The 17,353-nt window shown below is 44.3% G+C and overlaps 1 long non-coding RNA gene across 1 annotated transcript in view; it reads right to left on the minus strand.

Annotated features, from left to right (window-relative positions):
* Window positions 1-13,951, minus strand: part of LOC122460152 — a 116,994-nt gene extending 103,043 nt beyond the window's left edge. The window contains exon 1 of the long non-coding RNA XR_006281256.1: window positions 13,607-13,951. This is a non-coding gene — a long non-coding RNA (uncharacterized LOC122460152). The remainder of the gene's footprint in view (window positions 1-13,606) is intronic.
* Window positions 13,952-17,353: the final 3,402 nt, after the last annotated feature.

The following is a 17,353-nucleotide window of genomic DNA, read 5'->3' on the forward strand; positions in this document are numbered from 1 at the left end:
ATACCTAAAAACCTTTTCCCTGCCCCACGCCCTCCCTGAAACCACACCCCTGTCCCACCCCTACTCTGAGGCCCCACTTCCTGCTCACTCCATCCTCCCCCCCCCCCGTTGCTTGCTCTCCCCCACCCTCATTCACTTTCACCAGGCTGGGACAGGGGATTGGGGTGCGGGAGGGGCTGCAGGCTCGGGCAGGGGGTTGGAGTCAGGATGTCAGCGTTTACCTTGGGAGGCTCCTGAAAGCAACCAGCCCATCCCTCTGGCAGCGGCTCATAGGCAGGGGCAATGGGGGAAGGGGGAGGGTCAGGGGTCTCCACGCACTGCTGCCCGCAGGCACCGCCCCCCGCAGCTCCCATTGGCCGCAGTTCTCAGCTAATGGGAACTGTGGAGTCAGCGCTTGGGGCAGGGGCCCCTGGGCTCTTTTAAATTGCCTGTGGCCTGCCTATGAGGCTGCAACAAGTGACAGGAGAGCTGCATTTAAGCTATGTAGGGGTGGTTAAAATTAGAGCTGGTCAGAAGGTTTCCCAGTGGAACATTTGCCTGCTGCAAAAGAATAGCGCTAATGGGTTGACAAATTCAGCTTCTATTTTTTTTGAATTACCCTTGAGCAGTTTAGGACTTATTCTAATTTATCTTCACCAAATAATTCTTAGTCTGCTTTCACAAGCAGTTTATTGCAAATATTTGATATTCAAAATTGCCATTGGTTAGTTAGGATTGAACAACCCCTCACAAATTGTTGTTTCAGTTCACTGACAATGTAACTCTTAAAATCTGGTTTCTGGTTGAACACTCATATGCAAATTCGAAGTATTGAGACAGACTGGCAAGAATACATGTATCAAACTGTGACCTTCAATTGACATGGTAACCACTATTTTGAAGGTGACCTACATTTTGAGGTTGTAATTGTAACTGCCTACAGATGTCAAGGATAGGACAAGGGAAATTTATTTCAATAGCCAACACCTCCCTGAAGAGCTAGCACAAGAACAGAGACACATTTAGACCTGGTCTATACTAGAAAATGAAGCTGGCTTAACTACATCGCTCAGGGTAAAGAAAAAAAAAGTAGTGTTATAATAGTAAGAACTTTAATTAAAAGCCATGAATTTTGGAAGGGATATAAACCGTCATGCCATAACAAACAAGTGTTAGGAAGACACTTCCCCTACAGGCTGGTTGCAGGGTTTCGTGTATCTTCCTCTCATGCAGTTGAGTGACCACTATCTGAGATGAAATACTAGATCAGTCCATCTAGTCCAGTATGGCAATTCTCATGTTTCTATTCACACCAAGATAACAACTTGGATTTTTTTTTTAATTTAAGCAAATGTTAATGGAATATTTAACGTATTAATCCAGTTCTGCTTGGTCACTATATCCTGAGATAATACAGTAACATTGCTTACAGTATTTAATTGAGTAATCAGTCAATACTGATAAACATGTCAACTTGAATTGGAGCAGTTCCTCTTGCTTCATAAGGTAGCCATATAGGATAACTAGTTGTAGTGTCAATTTAGTTATACTAATACTGGAATAGCATAATAATGTTTGCTTTTACTGAAGTAATGAAGGGAAATATTAGAAAGTGCTCTTAGTACTACAATGTCCAGTTCCATAGAAATTTGAAAAATATGCAACAGAAATCCTACTTGTGGTGACACTGGAGAATTTAACACTGTACCCATGAAATTTTACCCCTTTTTACTAACAATATAGTGCTTTTAGTAGTATACAATGCCTATATTAAACAATGCTCATTAATGCTGCTACAGTATAATGCATGTATTAGGTAATGTTTTCCAAAAGGCAGGTATTAAGACATTTTTACCCTTGGAGAATGCTAGAAAAGAGTTATCTTCAAAAGGATAGCTGAAAAAATTATGCACTGATTTTACTGTGTTCAGTAGAGCTAGTTTTAAAGCAGCCAAGGTAAAACATTTCAAATCCATTTTTTAAGACACAAGTCCCATGTTCTAAAAATCTCTCAGTTCAGAGTGTTTTTGGCTTGAAGTATTTACAGTTGGGCAGAAAAAAACCCCCACAAACACCCCAATTTCTACAGTTCAAGAGCAGAAATTGAAAAACAGATTTGATGCTTTTGGCACATGTTCCAAATTGGCCTTACATAGCTCCATTATGCCTGAAGGGTAACCCTCACTAGCCGTCATTTTTTCCATAATGAAATGGCCCAGAAGGTGAAAAGAACTTCTCTCAGTTGGAAAACAGGGCATATCTTGCTCCAACAGCCACAACTTGGGCTCTGACTGGGGGATTGACATGAGGTGGGAGCAGGACCAAAGACTTGCTATTGACTTCAGTAGGAGCAAGGCAGTGGTGCAAGCAGAATTCATTTCTTACCAGTATGGTGCACCAGCTAAAGGGGGGGGAGGGTTGCGCATGTGACCACCCCATTCCGACCCACCCCATGACCCCAAGCCACCCCCAGCCTGGAGCCCTACACTCTCCCACTCCCTTTCCCATGATCCATCCCACATTACTTGCGGGGAGTGCTCCCAGTGGGTGGGCACAGCTGCTGTGTGGGCTGCTAAGAGAAGAGGAGGGCTTGCTCTCTGGAACAGCTGGCTCTCAGTCACACCTGTTTTAGGAATTGCCAGCAGAAGAGTTTCAAACCAGCTCCCTCTGACAGAGAATAATTCCCCCTCCCCCCCAAGACATGCTGGCAACCAAGCCCCACGCCAGCAGCTACTCTGGCATGGCTGTGCCATCCCTAGCACTTCAACACAGCTGCATCTCCCGTGTACTGACCAGGTCTGTACAGCTGCCCAACCAGAGGACAGGGCTGGGGAGAGGGGGTGAGGTTGGGGGCGGTACAGCCGCGCTGGAGGAGCTGCCAGTGTGGGGTTCTGCTCCTTTCATACTGTGGTTCCCCGGAGAGCCCACAGGGCTCTCCTAGGAACTGCAATGGCAAAAGGAGCAGAACGTGGGACTGCTGGGCAGCCCCATGCCAGCAGCCCCTTCCCCAGCCCTGTCCTCTGGTGGGGCTGCTGTAGAGACCCCACCGAGGAGATGCAGGCATGCAGCTGCGTGGAAGGGCTGGGGGCAGTACAGCTGTGCTGAAGGAGCTGCCAGCCTGGGGCTGCCCAGTAGCCCCACGTTCTGCTCCTCCTGTCTTTTTCTGGTATGGCGTACTGGCTATAAATAGCTTACTGGTATGCCATGCTGGACTGCCCTACTTGCGCCACTGGAGCCAGGTAGGACCCTGGGTTCCTTAGCTGTCATGAAACAAGACTAACTAATAAATAAAATGAACTAAAAATTGTGTTTAGAGCCCACACCATACAACCACCCTCTGGATATTATTCAACACCATAAAAAACAATACATAAAAAGTAAGAAGCCTCATCCTACACTTCAAACAAATACAATGAGAGAGTCTCAAAAGAGGACAAAGGGAGGATGTTAATTATTAAGGGCCAGCAATGATCATACTAGGACATGGATTTGGAATAAAAATGTTACATTTCTTTTTAAGTGTGACAAGGTAGAGAATCCAATCTATCAAGTCTCGTTCATCTCCAGCTTCTATGTTAAGTATGGTGGGATGAGTTATTATCATCATGCCTTAGAACAATAACAAGGGGTAGCGAGTAACTCACCCTAGGGCTGACTATAGCTAAATCCATCTCCCTGATAGTTCTCCACTTCCCTACTGTTGTTCCTTATACCAGGGCTTTGGAGCTGTACTCCGGCTCCGCTCCAGCTCTAGGCAAAAACCTGCAGCTCCACTGCTCCGGAGCAGCTCCGCTCCAAAGCCCTGCCTTATGCAGAGAGGCATTTAATATGTCTCCAGTTGAACTTGGGGTTAAATTAAGGCAAACTGGAGCCTAAAGCACACTACCATATGGGCCCCCTGTGCTGTGGTCTATCCCCAATTTGGAATGACAGCAAGATGGAAGACCCTCTCCTCCCAGATTGGCAGGGGAAGCAGGTCTCCTTTTTCTCCTCCAATCCCAAAACATCAGGGCCCACACCCCACACCATCAAAAGCAGAAACAGTTCTCTTCACCCCTTCAGAATGAAAAGAGTCAGCAAGAGGAAGCTCCAGCCCTTCCTTTAGCAGTCACAGAGTATCAGTTGGATAAGTGGACAGAGCTTTTTGTTCTACAGAGTCTTCCGCTTCTTCTGTGTGTAGGGCTATATCTAAACCAGCACTTTTGTCGGTATAACTTATGTCGCTTGGGGGGAAGACACCCTCCTGAGTCAAGCAGACAGAAGCACCTGTGTAAATAGTGCTATGTCTCCCATTGACATAGTTACCGCTGCTTATTGACAGTGGTTTAATTATGTCGTCAGCATGGAGCACCTACATGAGCTACCTAATGGCAGCACAGAATCATCGGTATAGCTCTGGCACTGTAATCTCACTAGTGTAGACATGACCTAGTTAACACCCCATTAAGATGACTGGGGAAGTTCATATCTCAGCTTGAAACAATAGTTCTATCTACAGATCAAGGCTAGCAGAACCTAAGCGTAGCTGATGCAGTAATATTTTCAAGTTTTTGTTCAAAAACATTTTCCTTTAAGAGATGACTCCAGGAGAGGGGACTGTAGGCACAGGGTTATAATGCCTATGCCCTAATCTGGTCCTGAGAGCTATTGGAACTAGAATACTAATCTCTCATTTGAATTCAGTAAGGGTCGGATCAAGTTCCCAATTACTGTACTAAATTGCTGACCTGGATTACAGAATCTAGACCAGTCAACTATTACTCTGAGTTGGGAATTATATAAAAGGTATCATTAGAATCTTAGCCCTGAAGATGGCCCTCATTGGATGTTTGCTAGTTTCAGATTCAGTCTGAACCTCGTTTTAACCCCTACAATTCCACACCTGATAAACTTTAGTGACTTCATGGACCTGAAAAGTTGGAAGCTTGTAACAGGAAAGTGCTGCACAACTTTTATTCCTTTTTCAATAATATGTTACTTGTTGCTAGTAGATAGTCCATTCATTTGGAAATTTTATAGACTCACAGCATTTTTCTATCAAAAACTTACTAAGATGAACAAAAACTTTTCATGCAAGACTGCTTCTGGGGGGCCTGCAAGGATGCTCACTGCTGTAGCAATCTGAGCCAGTCTCTCATCCATTCAAGGTTTAAGCTATCAGGCTATCTTCAGATAGCTTAGCCAGACTCAAATGTAGAAGCTCACTTTTTGACCCTGAAAGAGTGAAGACTAGAGTCAGCAAATCCACAAATGTCCATGTACTTACACATCTCTCCTAGTAATTCTTCCCTAAATCAAAATTAATTGGCAATCTGATGTCTGATCCAGTTCTATCCATGACATTGGGCATCTCTCTTAATTTATCAATATAGCTCAGCAACAAACGTCTAGAGACCACAAATGACTATCTTTACCTGATTCCTTGAAGTTTAACTGAAATTTTAGATCTTCCTTTTGTACTTCTGGTAGATTTAGTGGCATGTCAAAAGGATATTTTTCCTATGGATAATTAGCAGCCATCATGAAATCAAATATAATGTTATATTTTTATGATTAAGTGATTTGTGTTTATTTGCAATTAAGAACTTTTCACCAATTTAATCACTCTGTACAGCAGATGCCTAGTACTGGGAGGCAAGTTCTGTGCTCAGAAGCCAAGAATTGGGAGCCAAGAACTCCTACTTCTAAATCAAGCTCTCACGTAAGACACCTCTGTGTTCATGGGCAAGCTATGAAAGTCCAGAGAAAACCAAAAGTGATTAAAGGTCTAGAGAACATGACCTATGATGAGGGAAGATTGAAAAAAGTGGGTTTGTTTTGTCTGAAGAAGAAAAGACTAGCCGGGGGTGGGGGCATAACAGTTTTCAAATACATAAAAGGTTGTTACAAGGAGGAGGGAGAAAAATTGTTCTCCTTAACCCAGAGGTCAGCAACTTGCAGCTCCAGAGCCAATTGCGGCTCTTTGGCTGCCCTTTTGTGGGCAGCCATTTTTTTGAGGGAGTGTGAGGTGCAGGCTCTGGCCTGGAGGCATTTACCACAGGCAGCTCCCAGCCAGCAGTGCAGCAGGGCTCTGGCCATATGCCACTCCCGGAAGTGGCTGGTCACTGGCATATCTCTGCATGTCCCTTGTCAGGAGGGGAACAGCAGTTCCCGCCAATGGGATCTGTGAGGACGGTGTGGGAGCAGGGGCAGTGCACAGAGCCTCCTCCCCCATCCTGCCAGGGGCATACAGAGACATGCCAGCAACCAGCCGCTCCCAGGAGCGGTGTGGGGCCAAGGCAGGCAGGCAGCCTGTCTGAGCCCTGCTGCCCCGCTGGCCGGAAGCTGCCTGTGGTAAGCACCTCCAGGCAAGAGCCTAAACCTCACACCCTCACCAGCACCCCAACCCCCTGCACCAGGTCAGAACCCCCTCCTGCATACAAACCCCCTCCCAGACACCACACCCCATCCTGCACTCCAATCCCCAGCCCAGAGCCCTCTCCTGTTTATATTCAAATGGCAGAAGTCGTATTAAACGTATTGCTGAGTAGTAATAACTTTAATATGTTCAATTATTATTAGTTGATAAATTCTGACTCTAAAGTAGCTTAGAATGTGATGCATCTCTTGAAATATTTTGGTCAAAGACAAAAACAAAAAAAGGCTCTTCTTTGAAAGGTTGCCGACCCCTGCCTTAACATCTGAGGATAGGACAAGAAGCAATGGGGTTAAATTGCAGCAAGGGAAGCTTAGGTTGGACATTAGGAAAAACTTCCTATCTGGGTAGTTAAGTACTGGAATAAATTGCCCAGGGAGGTTATGGAATCTCCATCATTGGATATTTTTAAGAGCATGTTAGACAAACACTTGTCAGGGATGGCAGGATTAAGTATTATCTAGACCATGAGTGCAAGGGACTGGACTATATGACCTCTCAAGGTCCCTTCCAGTACTATCAAAAAGAAAAGGAGTACTTGTGGCACCTTAGAGACTAACAAATTTATTAGAGCATAAGCTTTCGTGAGCTACAGCTCACTTCATCGGATGCATTTCGATGAAGTGAGCTGTAGCTCACGAAAGCTTATGCTCTAATAAATTTGTTAGTCTCTAAGGTGCCACAAGTACTCCTTTTCTTTTTGCGAATACAGACTAACACGGCTGCTACTCTGAAACCTTCCAGTACTATGATTCTTTGTAAACTCTGTATTCTTCTCCTCTATAGAATAGTGATATTAATATGTATCTTGCAGAAGAACTATGTAAAGGGTCATAAATACTAAAGAAAATGATTCTCTCTACCACTGTATTGCCATGGACAATATGCCTGTAACCCCTAGGCCTATGTCATTACTAGAGCTGATGGGAATTTTTTGACAAAATGTTCTCTCAGCCAATGCCAATTTGTCAAAACCAAAGCGTTTCACGGAAACATACAGGTTTCTCCAAAAAGCGAGGAAACATTTCTCAGATTCTTCTGTTCAAAACCAGGAAGAAAGTCGCCAACCTTAGGCTATTCTGGAGTGGGGGTATTAGTTGGTATCTCTTCCTCCCACTGCCTCCTCCTGCCCATGAAAATATTTGAGATGTCTCAGTTTGGTTGTGATGCAGGACAAACATTCTGAAAAAATTTCAGAGAATGTAGTTAGTTTTCCAGCCAACCCTAGTCAATACTTAGGCCCCAATCCTGCATCCTCCATCCTGCCAGCACAGATCCTGGAATAGAAAACAGCAAGGGTTTTGCGATCCTTGCTCAACTAAGGTTCTACCTTTTTGGTTGCCGTTTCCATCTGCTATACTGGTTTCAGGATTTAAAATGCAAACACCCTTAGACCTAGGGTTCCTCCTGGGACAGTTTGCAGGATGGAAATTGAAACATAATACAATAGGCATTAACAATTAAGGTTAAAAATTTTCTATTGCTACTGCCCTCCTGTGTTGCTTTTTCAGATGTGTTATTACCCTGTTAGCCCAGCACTGCAGTAAAGTATCTCCAATCAAAACAGAAGCAGATATGCCGTCAAGGTTCCTTCCTCATTCTGAACTCTAGGGTACAGATGTGGGGACCTGCATGAAAACCCCCTAAGCTTATTTTTACCGGCTTAGGTTAAAACTTCCCCAAGGTACAACTATTTTACCTTTTGCCCTTGGACTTTATTGCTGCCACCACCAAGCATCTAACAAATATATAACAGGGAAAGAGCCCGCTTGGAAACATTTTTCCCCCAAAAATCCTCCCCAAACCCTACACCCCCTTTCCTGGGGAAGGCTTGATAAAAATCCTCACCAATTTGCATAGGTGAACCCAGACCCAAACCCTTGGATCTTAAGAACAATGAAAGAGCAATCAGGTTCTTAAAAGACGAATTTTAATTGAAGTAAAAAGAATCACCTCTGTAAAATCAGGATGGTAAATACCTTACAGGGTAATCAGATTCAAAACATAGAAAATCCCTCTAGGCAAAACCTTAAGATATAAAAAGACAAAACCTGGAATATACATTCCTTTCAGCACAACTTATTTTCTCATCTATTTAAACAAAACAGAATCTAACGCATATCTAGCTAGATTACTTACTAAGTTCTAAGACTCCATTCCTTTTCTGTTCCCAAAAAAGCATCACACAGACAGAGCCTTTGTTTCTCCCCACTCCAGCTTAGAAAGTATCTTGTCTCCTCATTGGTCCTTTTGGTCAAGTGCCAGTCAGGTTATCCTAGCTTCTTAACCCTTTGTAGGTGAAAGGGTTTTTCCTCTGGCCAGGAGGGATTTTAAAGGTGTTTACCCTTCTCTTTATATTTATGACATTTGCGAAAGGCAGTCAAGTTGCTGGGAGAAAGGGGGTGGAGAGGGGAGGAGAAGGGGAAAGACTGACTCAGCAGTCTGCTTACCAAAAGGCAAAAGTTTTAATCCTGGAAACAAAAGACAAGCCTCAAATACACAAAGCCTCAGACAATACCTAACAAAAAGCCACCAATTTCCTATGACACAGTAATTGCCATTAAGGTAATTATTTACAACTAGGTGCTATTGTAACAAAAACAATTACAACACCCTGAAGCTCTGATACCTCACACACACACACACACACACACACACACACACACACACACACACACACACGTTATTACCTATAGTAGCTATTCATTTTTAAAACATATTATCACTTCCAAAGTTCCAGTCCAAGATCCCACTCTCATTTAGTCTGCCTCACCCACTGAATCCGCTCTTTGCTAGCAGGCTTTATATCTGAATGAAATATCCCATTAAGTTTTCCCCCCAACCAGCCACTTTACAAAAAGGAAAGACAGAAGCAGGAAAAAATGGCCTCCCAGCGGAGAAAGACAGACACTTACATTGTATGAGTAGTATTTTAGCATTCCTGTTACGAGATAGTTAACGACCCTTCTCCCCCATAGTAGTATGCCCCTTCTTTTGCCAGCCCTAGCCAACCTGCAGAGAAGGAAACAAAAGGAGAAGAGAGCTTCTGCCTACATTACTCCAGGAGGTTCATTTTCAAGGACTCAAGATGACTAAATGCTCTCTACACCTGCCATGAGCATGCTGGTCCAAAGCAGAGTGATATCCTTGAAAGTGAACTCTTTCCATAGCTCTAGAAGGGGTACATACCCATCCAAAGTGGGAAAGATGGAAACCCACCACTACCTAGAATTTTATTCATGTCAATGCTGAGTAAATATGAAAATATCAGGCCAAGCGAACTATACTTATTTGCACCAGTTAAGGATCTAACCCTTCAAGGTCCTCATAGGATCAATAACTTATTCAGATTGCACAAGATTCTCACTCCCTACCAGTTACTCTAGAGAGTGTACAGCATATGCAACATGCGGATGAATTCATATTACCACAAGAGCCTCAAATCTTGAAACTCCTAACTTTCTTTTTTGGCACTGAAATATTATTTATTTCAATTGCATTAGTACCTGGGGACCTCAGTCATGGACCAGGATCCCATTGTGCTATGCACTGTACAAACAAAAAATCCCTGCACCGAAGAACTTACCTTAAAGTTGCAATAAATAGGTGGGTTCTCCCCCAACCCAGTTTCTGATTGGCTTGTTGTGCCGAGAGCTCCTTAACCCTCATGAATTCAAAAGTGTTAACTCATTATTTACAACTTTGCATAATGAACAGACTAAAAAGATCTACACTCATAACAAGAGCCACCACGATGTCAGGAGGAAGAGAGCATGTTTTCAGGCAGTAAACCAAAGCAGAAGCACAAGAAAAATAAGTTTTGCTTTTATATCTCTAGATAAGAAGTCTCTTCAGATCCACCCAGAAGTGCTCATCTTTGGTATTCTTCCCCTCCTACATGTACACAACTTCTATTCCCATCCCATTTTGAATTACAGCTGTATAAAGATAGGCAAGCAATTCAGTAGTAATCACGCTGAAGCCCAATGCCTGGTTCCAGCACCCAACTCTAGGATGACTCAACAGAAGAGCCTCAGTGTCTTCCAATACAAGGTCTTAGACATTAAGACAGCTAAATCATCATCATTTGCATTACAGTAGTATCTAAGAATCCCCAGAAGGACTGAGGCCCTGTTCTGCTAAATAAACAGTCCCTGGGGACAGCAGAGGTTGCAGTGTCCTTGGACCATCCCCCTCACCTTCTCCATACCCCTTGGTTTACTCCAAAGGAGTTCTCTCTCCCCCTCCCCTCCCCCAGCCTCCAGGACTGCAACTGTTACATGCCTTTGCATGCTCCCTCTGTTCCCCCACGTAAGGAGGTGTTTCTCTCTGGCTCTCCTTGTGACTGCAGATGGGCCCAAATCAGAGTCTGAATTAGGATTAGAACTTCCCAAATGCTTAGGAAGGTTTTGATCTGGAGTTTTCAGTTCTAAGCGACACTACTTTAGCCAGTCCAGCTTTGTGATCTACAGAAAATTAGTTCTACAAGAGACAATCAAGCAGCACCTTGCAAAATTAGCTAAAAGAAAAGGAGTACTTGTGGCACCTTAGAGACTAACAAATTATTCATGAAGTTGATAGATTTCTACTCCATACGGCTACATTCAGTGCCTTAGTTTCAGACACAGATCTGGCTGGCAGCCTTCTTGATTAGAGACAGGAATGAAAAGGCACAATAAAAGGACTTGAGAACTCCAGTGCCCTAGGCCACAGAACTGAAACAGATGGCAAGATCTAGGGAATGATAACAACAAGGATTAGAATAGCAGGCAATGCACCCGGATAGTATCAAATATCTACTGGAGCAGAAGGATCAGTCTAAAACCAAAGTCACAGTGGCTGAAGCTAGAGTTTAGAAAAAATGTTTTGTCAACAATTTTATCAGGCATGGAGACAAGGCAATCTTAATGAAAGAAAAGAGCACCAGGCATTTTAGATAGGTTGTTTAAAAGGATTTTTGGTGTCAGATTGCAGCCACCAGTTTAAAAACCAAGGCCTATTGTCCCACCAGTATGTAGGAGATTAGCACATATAACCCCATTAATGCTAATACATGCATAAATGCCCAGCACAGGGATGGGAATATAAACCCCCAAAGTGTCTGGAAACACAGAGGGGAAAAACAGCAGTTGCCTTTTTATTTAAAAACTTGAAGAGTCAGAGCCTTTCCATGCATAAGTCATCATAGCTCCATTTAAATCAATAATTATGTCAATTTACACTGGCTGACGATCTGGCCTTTTGAGAAATGGCCTGTCTGTATAAACAAAGATTCAGGGAGCTCTAGTCAAGGCATCTTTTCATCCACAAGTTCTCATTTTAAAAGGATGTCTTAGTAATAAAATTCTGTCAAGGCTACCATAAAAAATCCTACTGGGAAATATTTGTTTGAAACAAATGAGATCTGGAATAGTTTCTATGATGCTCCCAATATCTGGACCCTTTAGCTGCTCCATGAATTTCACATATGGAAGCAGCATAGAACCGATATCCAAAAGCAATCATGAAAGGCGGTGAGGAAACAAATACATTGAATGTACTACATTTAGAAGAACATTGAAGGTCACAAACACTATGACTTGGTGGATAGCTCAGCTAAGACAGCGCAACATTTATCTGTTAAAATAATTAAATTATTAAGAACTTTATTTGTACATTTAAATTATCAAAACATTAAGTGCCCTATCACTAAGGCCCCCTGATCAAGGGTATCTAAAGAGCTAGATTCAATTTAATTAGGTCACCCTTACAAAGAGGGTAGGTGGTTTACTCATGTTTATTCACATCCATAACCTGTTTCCTAATGCACTCTTTCCATGGATGATCTCACTCAAACTCCAAGGGTTCAGTTATTTGTAGCCTGACAAGTCAAATTCACATCTACTGTGGTCCCTCTCCTTCCATCAAGGATCATTTGTCTCTGATATCGCACTGGCAGCATCTTGACACAATCAAGGCAGAACTCAACAGCTTTCCATCAAAACCCCTCCTCCCACAGCTTTCTCTGCCAGTGTTGATAAATCACCCTCCTAGTCTTCAGGCCCAGGCTATGTCTACACTTAAACTGATTTGCCTGGATAAGGCCAGACTACAAATATGAACTTTGTGGACAAAAGTTAGAGTATGCACTAACCACTGGCTATTGACAGTCTATGCCCATAAGCACCAGGAACCAGGTGTGAATTCCATTTGACTTTGAAATACTAATAACCCAAATGAAACAATCCTGACATTCAGAAAGGAGCCATGCCAAAAGTATCATGCTTATGTTGACATGTAAATGGGTATTTCCTGCATGCAGGCACAGCTCACTGAATAAGGTGATGAAGCAAATAAATTGCTGGCACAAAAGCCACACATAATCCCAGAACTAAGTCATAATAGAGCCACTTAAATCTGACAAAGGAAACTGATAATGAATATATACAGTGTGATATTATGAATTTATTGTTCTGCTTTTGATAATGGATCTTCTAATACATCTACATATTTAATACAGATTAGCTTTACCATCCAACATTAGAGATAAAAGTGTGATGGTTAGTCAAGTGATTTGACAAAACTAGGGAATCTTCCTACATGGCTGCTGGGAAACCCTCCTCCAAATAAGACCAACTAGGAAGTGATCAATGGAATTCTGGGATACTATTCTGCTCAGAAAGTGTGTGTTCGTTATTCTAAGCAACGCTTCTCAAACTTCATTGCACCGTGATCCCCTTCTGACAACAAAGTGACTACATGACCCCAGGAGGATGGACTGAACCCTGAGCCCCACTGCCACAGGGGGAAGGAGGAGGAGAGAGGGGCAAAGTCCAAGAGCTTCAGCCCTGGGAAGGGGGCCTTTAACCTGAGCCCTGCTACGCAGGGCCAAAGCTGAAACGTGAGCCCTGCAGCTCACAGCTGCAGCCCTTGGGCAGTAGGGCTCAGGGCTTCAGCCCTTGAGCCCCAGCAAGTCTAATACCAGCCCTGGTGACCCCATTAAAAACAGCATCACAACCCGCTTTGGGGTCCCCACCCACAGGATGAGAACTGATGCGCTATGCATTTCAGCATTATTTAATTGTCTCCACCTCATTTCCTGCTCTAAGTTAGCTGTTCAACAGTAGAAAGGATAAAAGTCTAAGGAAACAGGAATGAGATATTCAATACAACATTGTCAGAGGCCATATCTCAAGGTCACCTCCTTGGGTCAAAGGTAGACACCTCACTTACCTTGTACATCATTTCCTAAGCAAGGCAGTCTTGGGGTATGGTGTATCCAGCTGTACCTCTTAACAAGTCTCCCCTCTTCAAGGCAGGAGGGGGTATAAGATGTAATAAAACAGTCCAAACCAAAAGTAAAATAGTTCCAAGGGGCTAGGATCCCTCCCTCACACAAAGTAGAAGCAGCAGTCTTTAAGGTTCTGCAGAAATTCTTGGCTCCCACTCCCCTCTGTGGCTAAAAACTAAGAGCTAACCCTAGGGATCACAAACAAACCAGCCCATCTTCTTTTCTCAGAGGACTGGGGCTGGCAATACTCTTAAGCCGTTCCTCAGCAAGAAGCCACTATATTGATCTGCTTGTTTCAGAGTACCTCCTCAACTGAGGTGAAATACTCCCTTTTAATGGTTCATAGCCAGGCCTGATAAGCCACACAGAAGTTGTTTACTACCCACCCACACCAGTCAAGAAGGGGTTAATCTGTTCCACCACAAGTATTTTTAACACTAGACGACAAGTGCAGTAGTGACTATTGTGCAGAAACCCTAAGAAAATGTGTGCCAGGGCCTCAAGGCACCAAAAACTGTGTATATTAAAACTTCACAAGTTATCTTAATTTTCACCCTCAGATATTTCCAAATCCTATTTTCCCTCAAAGAAGTTACTCAGAAAATAATTAAACCATATTTTTCTTACTAAATGAGAATTTCTATAGAGTGACAAAAAATGAAAATACTTGTTACTTTTCACTTACATAGTGTGTTTCATGCAAGGCTCTCAAAGGGAGCACATTACCTCCCCAGTATTTCTAGAGCTCTCCCAACCCAAGAGGTAAGACACTGATTTTCCATATGTCAGAGAAGTATCATTAGGCTAGCTGGTCAGAAACATGCTTTGGCCTTAGATCTCTTCCATCTAGTCTACTCTCTTCAGGTTCTTATACCTTGCCTATAAAAGAGGTATTTCAGTGCATCCTCTCCCCTCCCCTGAAGTGCTTATCACTGCTTTCAGGGCCTGATCTTTCTTTCTAAATATCTCAGATCCCTTCAATCTATTTGTCTCTGCTTCCAAGTTCTATCATACTCTCTCTGTGAGGCCTTGTCTACACTGGCAAGTTTCTGCGCCGTGAAGCAGCTTTCTGCGCTGTGACTCCCGAGGGGCACACGCTGCCAAGCCACTTAGTGCGCAGAAACTGTGCAGTTGCAGCACTGTAAAAACACCACCCCGAGGGGTGTAGAGCTTCCTGCACCGGGGCTACAGCACTGCTGTGCCAGTGGAGACCCCATGGTTGATTACAATGCTGCAATTGGCCTCCAGGAGGTGTCCCACAATGCCTGTTCTCACCCCTCCGGTCATCGGTTTGAACTCTACTGCCCTGACCTCAGATGACCAACTGTCAGTCCCACCCCTTAAATTCCTTGGGAATTTTGAAAGTCCCCTTCCTGTTTGCTCGGTGACATGTGCAGTGGTCATAAGCCCTCCTGCCCTCATAGTGCTGGCTCTCCCCAAGAGCCACATGCCCATTGTACAGTACAGTCCTGGAACACTGATTTCCCCTTCCCCTTTGGTTACTCACCATTTTGGGGTCCTGTGGCTCATGTGCGCTTGCCTGAGGTCAGCCAGTTAGTGAAAGGTATGTGAATAGTGGCTGTGGTTTAAAATCACTGAATGAGTGCTCTGTGTGTTGCAAACAATACTGCTTCTGTAAAATGTTGCATTTTGGCTTCAGAGATATGACCTTGGGAGCCCAGCCTCCCTCTTTGTTCTCACCAGCTGAACGGCTGCACAGAATTAGAAAGTGGTCATGAAGAATGAATAAGGACTTTCTGTGCGATGTCATGATGCACTCCGCCACCAAAAAATAAGAATTGAAGGATTGGGAGGACTGTGAGAAGAGGGACCGAAAGGAGAACGCGCCGCACCAGAAGGAAGCCACGGAACAGCTCTTAAAAGTTATGGCGTGCCAAATGGACACACTCCAAGCGCTACTACAAACCGAGCAGCCCTGTGGCCACTGTCACAAAACTCTTTCCCATGTGCCCCCCAGACACCGCCAACACACTCTTATCAACCTCCTGGCTCCAGTCTGTATCCACTGTATTCTACTCCTCCCCCATCACAGTCCAGCCCTATGGACTCCCAGTACCAATTGCACTCAACACCCGTCCCTCTGCAGTTTAGCCCTGCTGAAGTACAGTACCCGTTGCACTGTCCTCCAAAGGACAAGGTTACATATGATACCTGGATATACACAAATCTTTAACCGTCCTGGGACCCTCCCTTCCCACATTCCCCTCAGTGCTGTTGTGGTTTTTTGTTTGTCTCTCCTCCAGTTGTTTTTTTAATAAAATAAATTGTTTTGGTCTGAAAGCAATCTTTATTCCATTAATTGAAAGAAAACAGAGCCCTGCAAATCAACAATCAACTTTCTTAAACCTGCATAGTGCATCGTCTGCACCAATCACAATCACCTCCTAGCATTCCAAGCACTGCACTCCTGAGCATAGCAACAAATACTAGTGGCTTTCAGGTTCAAATTGCTGCCTCAAGGCATCCCTGATCCTTATGGCCCCATGCCGCACCCCTCTCATAACCCTGGTCTCTGGCTGTTCAAATTCAGCCTCCAGGTGTTGAGCCTCAGCGGTCCAGCCCTGAGTGAAGCTTTCATCCTTCCCTTCACAAATATTAGGAAGCGTACAGCACACGGCTATAAGCATAGGAATATTGTCATCAGCCAGGTCCAGCCTCCCATATAGGCAGTGCCAGCAGGCCTATTAACAGCCAAAAGCATACTCAACAGTGATTCTGCACTTGCTCAGCCTGTTGTTGAACCGCTCCTTGCTGCTGTCAAGGTGCCCGGTATATGGCTTCATTAGCCATGGCATTAGGGGATAGGCAGGGTCTCCCAGGATCACAATGGGCATTTTCATTTCCAACACAAGTCCAGTGTTCGACTTTTCCACTCTGAACTGATTAGCGACTGATCGGTAGCACTCTGGAGTAGCCAGCTTCCACAGTGCAATCGCCATGCGCTTCTCCAATGACAGGGCAGCTCATTCTTGTGTCCTTGTGCCGCAGGGCTGGGGCAAACTCATCACACAATCCCATGAATGTGGCTTTTCTCATCCAAAAGATTTGCAGCCACTGCTCGTCATCCCAGATATACATGATGATGTGATCCCACCACTTTGTGCTTGTTTCCTGAGCCCAAAAGCTGCGTTCCACTGTGGTCAGTACCTCTGTGAATGCCACAAGTAATCGTGTGTTATAGCTACCACATATGGCAAGATCAATGTCAAACTCCTCTTGCCTTTGTAGTTGAAGGAATAACTCCACTGCCACTCATGACGTGTTAGTCAGAGCGAGCAGCATATTGGTCAACAGTGTGGGATCCATTCCTGCAGACCGAAGAGGCAGAGTGCACAGTCCACAAACCATTGAAAGATGGCACCGAATGCGGACCGAGATTGCTGGGATGCGAAGCAATGCAACACAGGGCATTGGGATAGGACCGAGGATGCCCCGTGACCCCCTCAGCCTTTCCACAACTCTTCCTCTTCTGCCACTAAGAGATGCTCTGTGGGATAGCTGCCCAGAGTACACCGCTCTGAATACCACTGCAAGTGCCATAAGTGTGAACATGCTGTTGTGCAGGCAGCTGACAGTATGAACACACAACAGCGTTTTCCCTAGAGTGCTTTCTGAGCAGTGCTGTAACTGCTAGCGCTGTAACTCTCCAAGTGTAGAAATACCCTACT

The sequence above is a fragment of the Dermochelys coriacea genome, chromosome 5 (assembly GCF_009764565.3).
Source record: "Dermochelys coriacea isolate rDerCor1 chromosome 5, rDerCor1.pri.v4, whole genome shotgun sequence".
Taxonomy (NCBI): domain Eukaryota; kingdom Metazoa; phylum Chordata; order Testudines; family Dermochelyidae; genus Dermochelys; species Dermochelys coriacea.